Here is a 12,514-nt window from a genome sequence, read left to right as displayed (position 1 = left end):
CAGAGATGAAGTGTCCAGTTTTCTTACACTTGTGGCATGTTTTCTTCTTGTAGTCATGAACAGAAGCTTCATCATTCCTTGAGCTTGATCGTGAAGACTTTCTGAAGCCTTTCTTCTTGGTGAATTTTTGGAACTTCTTCACAAGCATAGCAAGTTCCTTTCCAATGTTTTCAGGATCATCAGAACTGCTATCAGATTCTTCTTCAGATGAGGAGACAGCTTTTGCCTTCAAGGCACAAGTTCGCCCATAGTTTGGACCATAGATATCTCTTTTCTCAAAAAGCTGAAACTCATGTGTGTTGAGCCTCTCAAGTATGTCGGACGGATCGAGTGTCTTGAAATCAGGTCGTTCTTGAATCATCAGGGCTAGGGTGTCAAACGAACTGTCAAGTGATCTCAGTAGTGTCTTGACGACTTCATGCTTGGTGATCTCAGTAGCGCCGAGGGCTTGAAGCTCATTTGTGATGTCAGTGAGTCGATCAAACGTGAGCTGGACATTCTCATTGTCATTTCGCTTGAAGCGGTTGAAGAGGTTGCGAAGGACACTGATTCTCTGATCTCTCTGGGTTGAGACGCCTTCGTTGACCTTGGAGAGCCAGTCCCAGACCAGCTTAGATGTTTCCAAAGCACTCACACGGCCATACTGTCCTTTGGTCAGATGACCACAGATGATGTTCTTGGTAGTAGAGTCCAGTTGAACGAACTTCTTGACATCAGCAGCAGTGACACCTTCTCCAGCCTTGGGAACGCCGTTCTTGACGACATACCATAGGTCGACGTCAATGGCTTCAATATGCATGCGCATCTTATTCTTCCAATAGGGATATTCAGTTCCATCGAAGACGGGGCACGCAGCAGAGACTTTAATTATCCCTGCAGTCGACATAGCTAAAACTCCAGGTGGTTAAACCGAATCACACAGAACAAGGGAGCACCTTGCTCTAATACCAATTGAAAGTGCGTTATATCGACTAGAGGGGGGTGAATAGGCGATTTTTATGGAAGTCTTCAAAACGTGGAAGTTATGAAGACAAACAGTAGAAATAAACCTATAACCCTGCAGCGGAAGGTAGACTACACTAGGCAAGCCATAGTCAAGTATTCAATAGAGTGAAAGCACAATGACAAATAGCTGCAATGTAGTAAGGATTAGGTAGGAAGATATTATGAAGTCAAACAGAACAAGCAGTCACTCAGTGAAGATAAAAGATAGTGCAATCATACAATGACTTCACAAGGAGTAACAGTACGTAAAGAGAAGGGAAGGATGAAACCAGTGACTCATTGAAGACAATGATGTGTTGGACCAGTTCCAGTTGCTGTGACAACTGTACGTCTGGTTAGGGCGGCTAGGTATTTAAACCTGAGGACACACAGTCCAGGACACCCAGTCCTCACCGTATTCCCCTTGAGCTAAGGTCACACAGACCTCGCCCAATCACTCTGGTAAGTCTTCAAGGTAGACTCCCAAAACTTCACAGACTTCGTTCACCGGCGATCCACAATGTCTCTTGGATGCTCAGAACGCGACGCCTAACTGGCTGGAGGATGCACAGTCCTCAAGTGTAATAAGTCTTCAGATCACACAGACAAGAAGACCTAAGTGATTCCTAATTCTCTTTGGCTCTGGGTGGTTAGGGCTTTATCCTCGCAAGGAATTCTCTCTCAAAGGCTTCGAGGCGGGTTGCTCTCAAACGACAAAAGCCGTACTCTGAATCTGAGCAGCCAACCGTTTATGGTTGTAGGGGGTGGGCTATTTATAGCCAGTAGGCAACCCGACCTGATTTGTCCAAAATGACCCTGGGTAACTAAGGAACTGACACGTATTCCAACCGTCAGATTTCAAACTCACACGGCAACTTTACTTGGGCTACAAGCAAAGCTGACTTGTCCGACTCTGGACAAGATTCGCTCTCATAGTCTTCACTCGAAGACATAGGTTATGTTTAAGCATCACTTCAGTCATTTTGACTGGTTCTCTTGGACCCCACTTAACAGTACGGTGGTTCCTATGACTCAACACGGAAGAAAAAGAACTACGAAAGATCTAAGTCTTCGAGCTCCATAGGCTTCATGCGGTGTCTTCTCTTGTCATAGTCTTCAATGTGAATATCTTCATATACCACCTTTGACATCAATGTCTTTATACATTTTTAGGGGTCATCTCTGGTAGGAAAACCGAATCAATGAGGGACTTCTACCTATGTTATCCTGCAATTCTCACAAACACATTAGTCCCTCAACTAGGTTTGTCGTCAATACTCCAAAACCAACTAGGGGCGGCACTAGATGCACTTACAGCTGTCGATATTGACAATAGCTGGCCCTTCCTAGACCACCTATGGTTCAAAGCAAGTGTTTCCAATGCCGAGGATTGGTTGAGTTGAAGTTCATTTCATTGCTTGTTATTTGTTGTGTGATGAAAACTTAAGTATTTACTAGAATGTTTTGTTGGAAATAATCTATAATCCAACATGTATCATCGTTGTCGTTGTGTGTTGATGACTTGTTGTATGTAATAAATGATACATTTGCAAATGCGTGTCATAGACTCAATTTATGAATGGTTTTCGAGTCACTTCTTGGAGTGTGAGTACCGTAGTAGTATAGCCAGCATCCGGTTAGTATATGAAGTTTCCACATCACATAGAGCCAACCTAATATTGGAGTACTAGATCTGAGATGCCAAGTGTACCAGATGAATGACTCCAAGTTTGAGCATCGTAATGCTAGGTGCGAGCCGAGGAACACTATTGGAGAGACCCCCCGCATAATTTTCCTACATTGGTCGTTTGATTCATAGGATAGAATGCTATAGGATTTTTTCTATGTAATCATGTTTTAATTGGTAATCTAGCATCCACTCCAACTTTTGTTTCACTTCCTTTGATCCTACGAAGAGAGTACTTGCTCTAAATGATGTGCTGCTTCAAGAGCCACCTATATTAATTGACCATGCTCTAAAAAGGTGGACCAGCTTTGGCTATAGTATTACTTTACAAGATTAGTAGATGACCTTGCGCTTGGCTCTTCTCCTCTTCTGGAAGTCGAACAATAATGATGGTACTACTTCTCACAATCTGACACCAAATGAACTGCTGCACGTCCACCGCTTGTAAGCAAAAGTTTCTCCTTGTTCTGCGAGCCAGCACGCACGCGTTGGCGAGGGAGCAGGCGTTGTAAGCAAGCTTCTCGTCGTTCTGCGAGTTGACGGGACACATCAAAGTTACGTATTTATTAGTACTCTTTTCAAAAAGGGCCGACCATGTCCATGGCTACCATCCCGTGCTCTGTCAATGAGTACGTGCACTATTCACGTGCCATCGAGGAGAAAAAACATTGCGTAGTATGATACGGCCATTTTGCATCATGCTTTTATATCGATATTTATTGCATTATGGGCTATTATTACACATTATGTCACAATACTTATGCCTATTCTCTCTTATTTTACAAGGTTTACATAAGGAGGGAGAATGCCGGCAGCTGGGATTCTAGGCTGGAAAAGGAGCAAATATTAGAGATCTATTCTGCACAGCTCCAAAAGTCCTGAAACTTCACGAAAGTTATTTCCAGAATGTATAAAAAATACTAAGCGCAAGAAGTACCAGAGGGGGGCCACTCACCAGCCACGAGGGTGGGGGCGCACCCTACCCCCTGGGCGCGCCCCCTGCCTCATGGGCCCCCTGGTGGCCCTCCGATGCCCATCCTCTGCTATATGGAGTCTTTCGTTAAGGAAAAAAATCATAAGCAAGCTTTCGGAACGAGACTCCGCCGCCACGAGGTGGAACCTTGGCAGAACCAATCCAGGGCTCTGGTGGAGCTGTTCTTCCGGGGACACTTCCCTCCAGGAGGGGGAAATCATCGCCATCGTCATCACCAACGCTCCTCTCATCGTGAGGGGCCCAATCTCCATCAACATCTTCACCAGCACCATTTCCTCTCAAACCCTAGTTCATCTCTTGTATCCAATTCTTGTCTCTAAGTCTGGGATTGGTACATGTAGGTTGCTAGTAGTGTTGATTACTCCTCGTAGTTGATGCTAGTTGGTTTATTTGGTGGAAGATCATATGTTCAGATCCTATATGCATATTAATACCCCTCTGATTATGAACATGAATATGCTTTGTGAGTAGTTACGTTTGTTCCTGAGGACATGGGAGAAGTCTTGTTATTAGTAGTCATGTGAATTTGGTATTCGTTCGATATTTTGATGAGATGTATGTTGTCTCTCCTCTAGTGGTGTTATGTGAACATCAACTACATGACAATTCACCATTATTTGGGCCTAGAGGAAGGCATTGGGAAGTAATAAGTAGATGATGGGTTGCTAGAGTGATAGAAGCTTAAACCCTAGTTTATGCGTTGCTTCGTAAGGGGCTGATTTGGATCCATATGTTTCATGCTATGGTTAGCTTTACCTTAATACCTCTTCTATAGTTGCGGATGCTTGCAATAGGAGCTAATCATAAGTGGGATGCTTGTCCAAGTAAGGACAGCACCCAAGCACCGGTCCACCCACATATCAAATTATCAAAGTACCGAACACGAATCATATGAACGCGATGAAAACTAGCTTGACGATAATTCCCATGTATCCTTGGGAGCGCTTTCTTCTATATAAGAGTTTGTCCAGGCTTGTCCTTTGCTACAAAAAGGATTGGGCCACCTTGCTGCACTTTATTTACTTTTGTTACTTGTTGCTCGTTACAAATTATCTTATCACAAAACTATCTGTTACCTATAATTTCAGTGCTTGCAGAGAATACCTTACTGAAAACCCGCTTATCATTTCCTTCTGCTCCTCGTTGGGTTTGACACTCTTACTTATCGAAAGGACTACGATAGATCCCCTATACTTGTGGGTCATCATAGTACTAGGTGCAATCGAAGTGCACGATTCACTTACGCACTGCATATCTCCATTTTCTTGCATGACACGCCACCTTGATGCTAGATGTCCCGCGTGTTATGGAGGCATATACTATGATTTTGTAAAATGTATGCATATAGATGTCCCGCGTGTCGGCAACAGGATGAACAAAGCTCATGTCTTAAACGAAAGAGTGGAAGAACATAGATTCCCAACGACCGAGAAGGAGCTACAAACCTCGGGGTGGAGCGTCTGCACTCATAATATTTTATATTATTCAGTGATATAAAATCAACCAAATCTCTCCATGTTCCTATACCATTCTATAGTACTGTGAGAATAACTTTGAACGTAAGCCATTGATTCACTCTATCCAATGGTCATAGTTGGAAAATCCAAACAAAACCAAGCATTGGATCAACTCTTTTTTCGAGATCAGCTCTTTTAGCACTTAGATTGTTGCCGCCTGCCCACCTAGCCCACCTATATATCCGCTCACGTGTGATGACCACAGGAGCTATCCACTCAGATTGTATGTTAAAAAATAAAGGTCGATAACTAATGCGGCACCTCGGGCCAACGCGTCCAGATCGCATTTTGCACGAGAAATTACACCCCATGTTTCATTGACATGTGGTCCCGTTCCAACATGTCAGTGAGACGACGGCGAGTCCTTTTGTACAATTTCCGAAAGGACGTGTAGGCCGGGGCGACTCTTCGTGTACCGTGGCAAACTGGCAACCGTCCACCGACTCTTCGCCTTTCCCTCTTGATTTGGAACTGATGTCGCACGCTCTTCCTCCCTCCTCCATTTGCCTTCTCCCTTCCTTCTGCCATTGTTTGATCATCTTCTCCATGGAGGAAGGAAGCCAGAAACGACCCCGTTATACTTGCCCCGATCTGAAAGATGACATGGTGGGGGAACTCATTGGTCGGTGCGACGTCATCACCTCGGCTAGCATGGCAGGTTCGTTCAAGAACATTCTCGACTCAACTAATAACATCATTACAAGGAACCCAAGGGTCCAGGAGCGGTTTGATCTCCCCTATCTTCTTCGCCGTGACCCTGCTGACTGGCGCGGGGATGAGGGAAGCCTCGCCTTGTGCAAGTTGATGCCACTTGATATTGATATGTATGATGTTAAGATGCCATCCCTTGAGGGCAAGGCTTGGGTAGGCGCACATGGAGATTGGGTTGTTTATATTGGGTACAATTTTGAATGGGAACTTCTGAATGTGTACACTCGTCAGCGGATTCCACTTCCAAAAATCTCCGAGTGCCCTGAGGTTGAGCACACAGATGATCTACGTATGTTCAAATATGATCATGGTGACTGTCGTCTATGGAAGATAGCAATTTCTCGAGTTCCCAACCGCTCTTGGAATTACAAGAACTATCAAGTTGTTGCTATCTTCAGCAAGTTTGTTGCCGTTCTTCGTGGTTCGACTGGATGGATATTGCTCAAAAATCAGTTTCTATAAACAGATGTGTACTGTGATGCAATGGAATACGAGGGTCTTGTGTTTGCTGCCACCACTCGTGGCACTATTTTTGCATGGGATCCTCGTAGTTTCGGTACGTTTGTCTTCCACCCTAATTATAATTGTTTTATCCACATGCATGCGAGTTAGCAAGTTTCCCTTCTCTACTAATTAACCTTCTTCTTGTGTTTCCAAGGTCCTGTGGACATTCCACCACCTATACTTGAAAAATTTTATAACCAAGGGGGAGATGAGGATGAGGAGGGCCGATATACTCAGTGGCGCCTGGCCACTTCCGATGGATCACTCCTTCTTGTCTATATACAGCCCACTACTGATGTTGAAGCGGGTGTTGTCTCCCATGGTCGCACTCTCCGGACCTATTCCGACACCCGTTGTATGGTATTCAGGATGGATACTAGTATGCTAGTGCCAACACCTTCTCTCTGGTATAGTATTGATAGTCTTGGAGCAAACTCGCTCTTCCTTGGACAAAACTATCCAATGATGATGAAAGGCGATCCAGCTGCTGTTGACACAACGTTACTACCATTTATGAGAAGCAACTGTATCTATACGTCGGACATTGTGGTGGTTCCCTACCCTGGTCGTGATATAGTAGGTCGCTTCAGCCTGGATGATCAGTCCTGCGTTGGTCTCGAGATTGACAGTAGCTGGGCATTCCCAGAGAATCACTTGTGGTTCAAAGAAAGCGTTTCCAACGCCGAGGATTGGTTGAGTTGAAGTTCATTTCATTGCTTGTTATTTGTTGTGTGATGAAAACTTTAGTATTTATAATGTATCCTCATTGTCGTTGTGGGTTGATGACATGTTGTATGTAATAAAATGATATCCCTGTGATAAACTTACTAAATTCATGAATGGCTTTCGAGTCGCTTCTCTGAGTGGGTGCTGCGACGAGGCAAAAAAATATTTTCCGAATACATAATTGTACGTGCATTGCAATAGGTTATCAGATGAGGTCAATCAACAATAGTACACTATTTGTACTAGCTTCACATGATGCACTATCTCTACGTCTACGTACGTAATACAACAAGTTTTAAACTTGAGACCAGCCACCCATCCTCACAAAGAACACTTTTTAACCTAGCATAGACTCCAGGAAATTTGGCCACAGTGTGAGGTAGGCCATATGTTAATGTATTCACTATACCTAACCAGCACCTCGAATCCTCGGTACTACTACTATAAGTAGTAGGAGTAGTAGGGTGGCATGGGCCAGAACAAGCATTCACATCCAGGAGTACGGCACACGCCACCAGCACGACTTCCATCTAACACCATATTTGTTGGAGTCCGTGCTACAACAATCTCTTCAACCTCGTCGTTTCTCTAACTCAGCCATCGCGCGGCGGGTGAGGTCGGGGTTTGCCGATAGTCGGTTTCCTCAACTGTTGTCCCACTTGTAAGGCCAACTCCAACGCACGACCCCAAACGGACCTCCGTTTTGCCCAGATTCTATCCGTTTGGGTAAGGCAATGGGGTCGTGTTCGGGCCATTTCTCGGATGCGGTGGCCGTGCGCTGAACGTGCAGACGCATCCCGGACGCGTACATTTTTCTTTACAAACACATATCTTTTTTTCATCATTGATTTTTTGGTATATGGAAATACATCACCAAAATTTTGACTAGAAAAACAAGAACCACAAGAATAAATTTTAGAAGATATCCAACTTCCATAACTGCTCCTGTAAGTTGGATTAGTGCCTTCTCGATGCATTCATTGTTGATCTGCGGAGGCTCGATCCCGCGTGCTTCTTTCTTCTTCGAGTGTAAAGAAGTAGACGTGTCTAGCCTCTATTCTATTAACAAGTGCACTAGTCTCATCTCTAAGCCTCTATGCTAGCTAAAAGTGCTAGAACATCTACTAAATTGCGCTCTAACAGTATATCGTTGTACTGTTCTTCCCAATACAAAAACTTGCATCCATTCTACACAATAAAATTTTAAGTTAGCACAACTAGTCTAATCCGAGAGCACAACCGAAGATTTGGTCGAGTTCTTCCTCCTTTTGCCGACACGTGGGACATCCAGCATCCAGGTCGTATCATGCAAGAAAATAGAATGGTAGTTGAAGCCACGTGATGTGCATCTTGGTTTAAACTGTAAATAGAATCTTACTACTCTTGAGTAACTCCAAAAGCGGCCACCGAAGATCTTTATTGGATTTGTTTTTCATAACCAGCACGATGAGGTAAAAGATGTGCAGGTTCAGTGGGTCCTCTTGCGTTTTCACTCACATGTGGGACCGCATATTAGCAAACAGACGATGGGCTTTGCGCGTCTGCTGGCTGGCTGAGAAGAGAGATAGAGGAGGGCTGAGCACGGACTCCAGGAAATTTGTTCTACGTAACCAGCACCTCGATATAGTGGGGTGGCATGGGCCATAACTAGCATTCATGTCTAGCAGTACGAGACACGCCACACACACGAGTCCCATCCGACACCAATTTTCTTGGAGTCTGTGCTACAGCCATGTCTTCTCCCTCCTGTTTTCTCAGCCATCGCGCGGTGGGTGGGGTGGGGGTTTGCTGATAGTCGGTTTGCTCAACTGTGGTCCCACTTGTAAGTGAAAATGCAACACAGCACGCATTCCCCCTTGAGCAGCGTGCCGGACCAACTGTGTGGGGGTGCGACGTGAACACGACATCTTTTCCTTTTGAACTTGTAACTTGTAAAATTTGGTTCTGCTCCATGGCGCGACCGATAGATAGAAATAACGATTTTCCCTAGAGTAATGAGAAGTTTGGTTCTGGTGCAGTTCATGCATGGAGTACGTAGGAAAATTATGAAGTTGATGCGAAAGGTAAGATAATTACTAGTAGTACCATATACTACTACATGGATTTGACGGAAAGATAAAGATACATACGGATCCATCAACAACATCCTCACGCCCTAGTGCACCGGGTCACCAACCGACGTGTGAGGAGCAGCGGCGTTGGCGGCAAGCTCAACGTGCTTCTGAACAATGCCATCCAAGGTTACCCTGTGGTCCAAGAAGGCCAGCATCCTATCGTCCTCCTCTTGCATGTAGTAGTCCTTGTGGACGATTTGCGCGTAGACGTGGGTGATTATGTAGATGGTGTCTTGCTACGCCAGGCGCTGCGCAGCGAGCGCGACCTCGAGGTGGACATTCTCCGGCGCAACGGCGAGCAATCGCAGGGCCACCAGTGCGTCGAAGAGGTTGTCACCATAGAGGCCATTGAGGGTGGTAGGCATCGCAAAGCCTAGGCGCGTGGGCTGGAGGCGTATGTCAAGGTCGTTTGCGAGCTTCTTGACGATGGTGAACTTGTCGAGGAAGCCGACGAGGACCTCGTCGAACAAGGAGACGAAGCTGTCGTCCAAGCAGCCCCTCGCCCTGGCGGCCTCAAGCACTACCTGGAGACGTTCCTCGGTGCCGGGCCGCAGGCCGGCGTTATGGACCATCTGGCACAGCCAGCTGATGCTCGCGCTCATCGCCTCCATGGGTCTAGCTTCTAGTCAACTGATCTTGGATTGGAGTGATCACTCTTGCCCTTGGGTGCGTAGGTGTGTAGGATTTCATAGATTGGACTGGCGGGAGCCTTTATATGAGAAGTGCAGACCGCGTTGAATTCACGTGCGTGTTGGCCATCTACTCCTCGCCCCTCTACTGCACCTGCCTTTGGCTGTATGACAGGTTGGCCAGCCACCCGTTGGGCCCACATGTCATACACCCAAAGGCAGGTGCAGTAAGTCAATGAAGTTGCATCCCCCTCCGTGCCCGTGCATGCTTTCAATGACTTGAGACTACCAAACAATACATATAGTGGTTAGTTCATTGAATGTAATCCTATTAAGTAGCAAAAAATACATTGAGTTATCTCGCCGATGTATTTATTTACAGAGGGAGTAGTACATTTCCGTGACATGCATTACTAGATATTGCCAGTCAAATACTAAATCCAGATGGACGTGGTAGTACTACTAAATCCAGACGGTGGTGCTAGTACTACTAGTAGTAGTAGTACCAATGTAGTAGCACTGTACTACCCGTTGGTCAAATTATTACGTGTTGCTCCTCATAGTGAAGTGACAAGACCCTACGTCGGAGATGACACCTGAGTATAGGCGCCGTGTTCGGCACACTATAGTCAGCCTCACTGTCCTCAGTCACTATCATCATGGTTGTAGACCTAGCCTGCTTACAACTAGCCGTGTTCGACATAATTTCCCTTGCGTAGATGCCCGTGCATTGCACGGAACACCAAGATTGGGGGGTGGACGGCGCCGGCAGCGGCCATCGCGCCAGATTTTTCCATGGCCTTCTAGATGTGGTGGGGAGGAGATAAGGCTGATTGTGAGAGACAAGGAGTTGTTGTAAATAGGGAACAAGTGCGGGCATCTTTTTGCAAAACTGGAGAAGTTTGGTTTGTATGCGTCAAATCTAGATCTGACGGCTATTGGTGAAAGATGGCAGGCACAACATCATCACCAACTCAGGACCTATTTGATTCGTAGGATTTTGAAAATGCAGGAATAGGACACGACAATATTACAAGTTTCAAACTGATATTACAAATGTTAGGAGTAATGTTGCACCTACGAAGAGGGAATTACTAGGAAGTTTATGTAAGAACTTTTGTTACTTTAGGTGGATGCAGCATTATCGTACAAACTAAAATCCACTGCCCTGACAAGTCACTAATGGGCAAATAAGTTTTCGAGTCTCTGGCCACTTGATGTTTCAAAAACAAATTCAACTTCTGCGGAGACTTTGTCATTTAGGCTTAGACGCTTGCGGTGATCAGCATTCCATTCATTGTTGCGCCAGAGAACGCCAAACCTCATTACCTTGAGCACACTTGCCCCCAGAACAAAGAACCTGGCCAATTTAATCTCAGATGTGCTGCCTCTGTAGTCGATCAAATCAAATTATTTAAGATGGAGATCAAGGCATTCGATGAGATTGTTATAGTGCAGCACATTTTTCACTTTCGGGTCTTTTTTTATCTGCAAAAGAAGAGAACATATTAGAGTAGCTGGCTATATAGGATTGCCGTGTCATCAAGAGGTACCAATATCATTCGCTCATACGATAGGGTTGGCTGGCTAGTGATATTTTTTTCACTCTTTCTCTCTCTCTTTCTCTTTCCTCTCATTTACCTAGGAGTACGTGAAGAGTTTGGGAATTTGTTGCCTTCCACTATGTGGTCGATGCCATCTTTTGTAAAAGTATGCCACATAATACACATCGATGTCAAGTCAAAAGATTTTAGCACCGCTCTCGCGATGTGAGAGAGTTAGCACCGCTGTGCACACAGACCCACATGTATAAACAAATCAATCAAACCAACTACACCAGCCTCTCACTCTCCCAAACAAGTGTTTTTTATTGCCTCAGTCCTCTCTCTCTCCCACGCAAGTGTTTTTTCATTGCGTGAGTTATTAATTTGGCACCGGAGCAAAGTAGGTGATCCAGATTAGGGCACCAGGTGAGCAATGGAGGGGCATCGATGCCAAATGCATCACAAGTGAATTTGGCATGTGTTTTGCCCTACATAGTGGAGGGCCATTATAGCCCACTTTTGTACTACCTCTTAGTTAGTATAAAATTTTGACCATAGATTTACGTAAGAAAATGCCACTGCATGTCACTAAAAATTACACCATTTGAAATTATGTTCAAATACGAATCCAACGATATAGTTCTTAGTGACATGCATTAACATTTTGTCAGTTAAATCTATGGTCAAATTTTGATACTATAAAATAGGAAGAGTAAACTAGGACGGAGGTAGTACTTGCTCTTAGGGTAACCATAGAGTTACTGGAGTAGTCTAAGTTACTTTCCACTATGACTAGCCTAGGCTACTATAGTAGTACAACAACAAAACGATGCAGGTGATCATGTGAGAAAAAAATACTAAAAACATTTCTTTCGGTGCAGTGCGTAGATGCAGTTTTGAACACTACACTTGTCATCGTAATTTGGGAAAATTACGAAAAATTTGAGCTACGTTGTGATTACCGTTTACTAATAGGAAAGAAGTTTCACCTCGATGAGTAGCTTCTCCGTGCACGGAAAGCATATAAGGAATCCAATAACTTGATCCAAATTGGGGCCGATAGGTTTTATTGCCAAGATCTTCACTGTGCACATACACTGGGTC

Source organism: Triticum dicoccoides, chromosome 3A (assembly GCF_002162155.2).
Source record: "Triticum dicoccoides isolate Atlit2015 ecotype Zavitan chromosome 3A, WEW_v2.0, whole genome shotgun sequence".
Taxonomy (NCBI): domain Eukaryota; kingdom Viridiplantae; phylum Streptophyta; class Magnoliopsida; order Poales; family Poaceae; genus Triticum; species Triticum dicoccoides.
The sequence above is the reverse complement of the archived record's forward strand: the minus strand, read 5'-3'. Positions refer to the sequence as shown.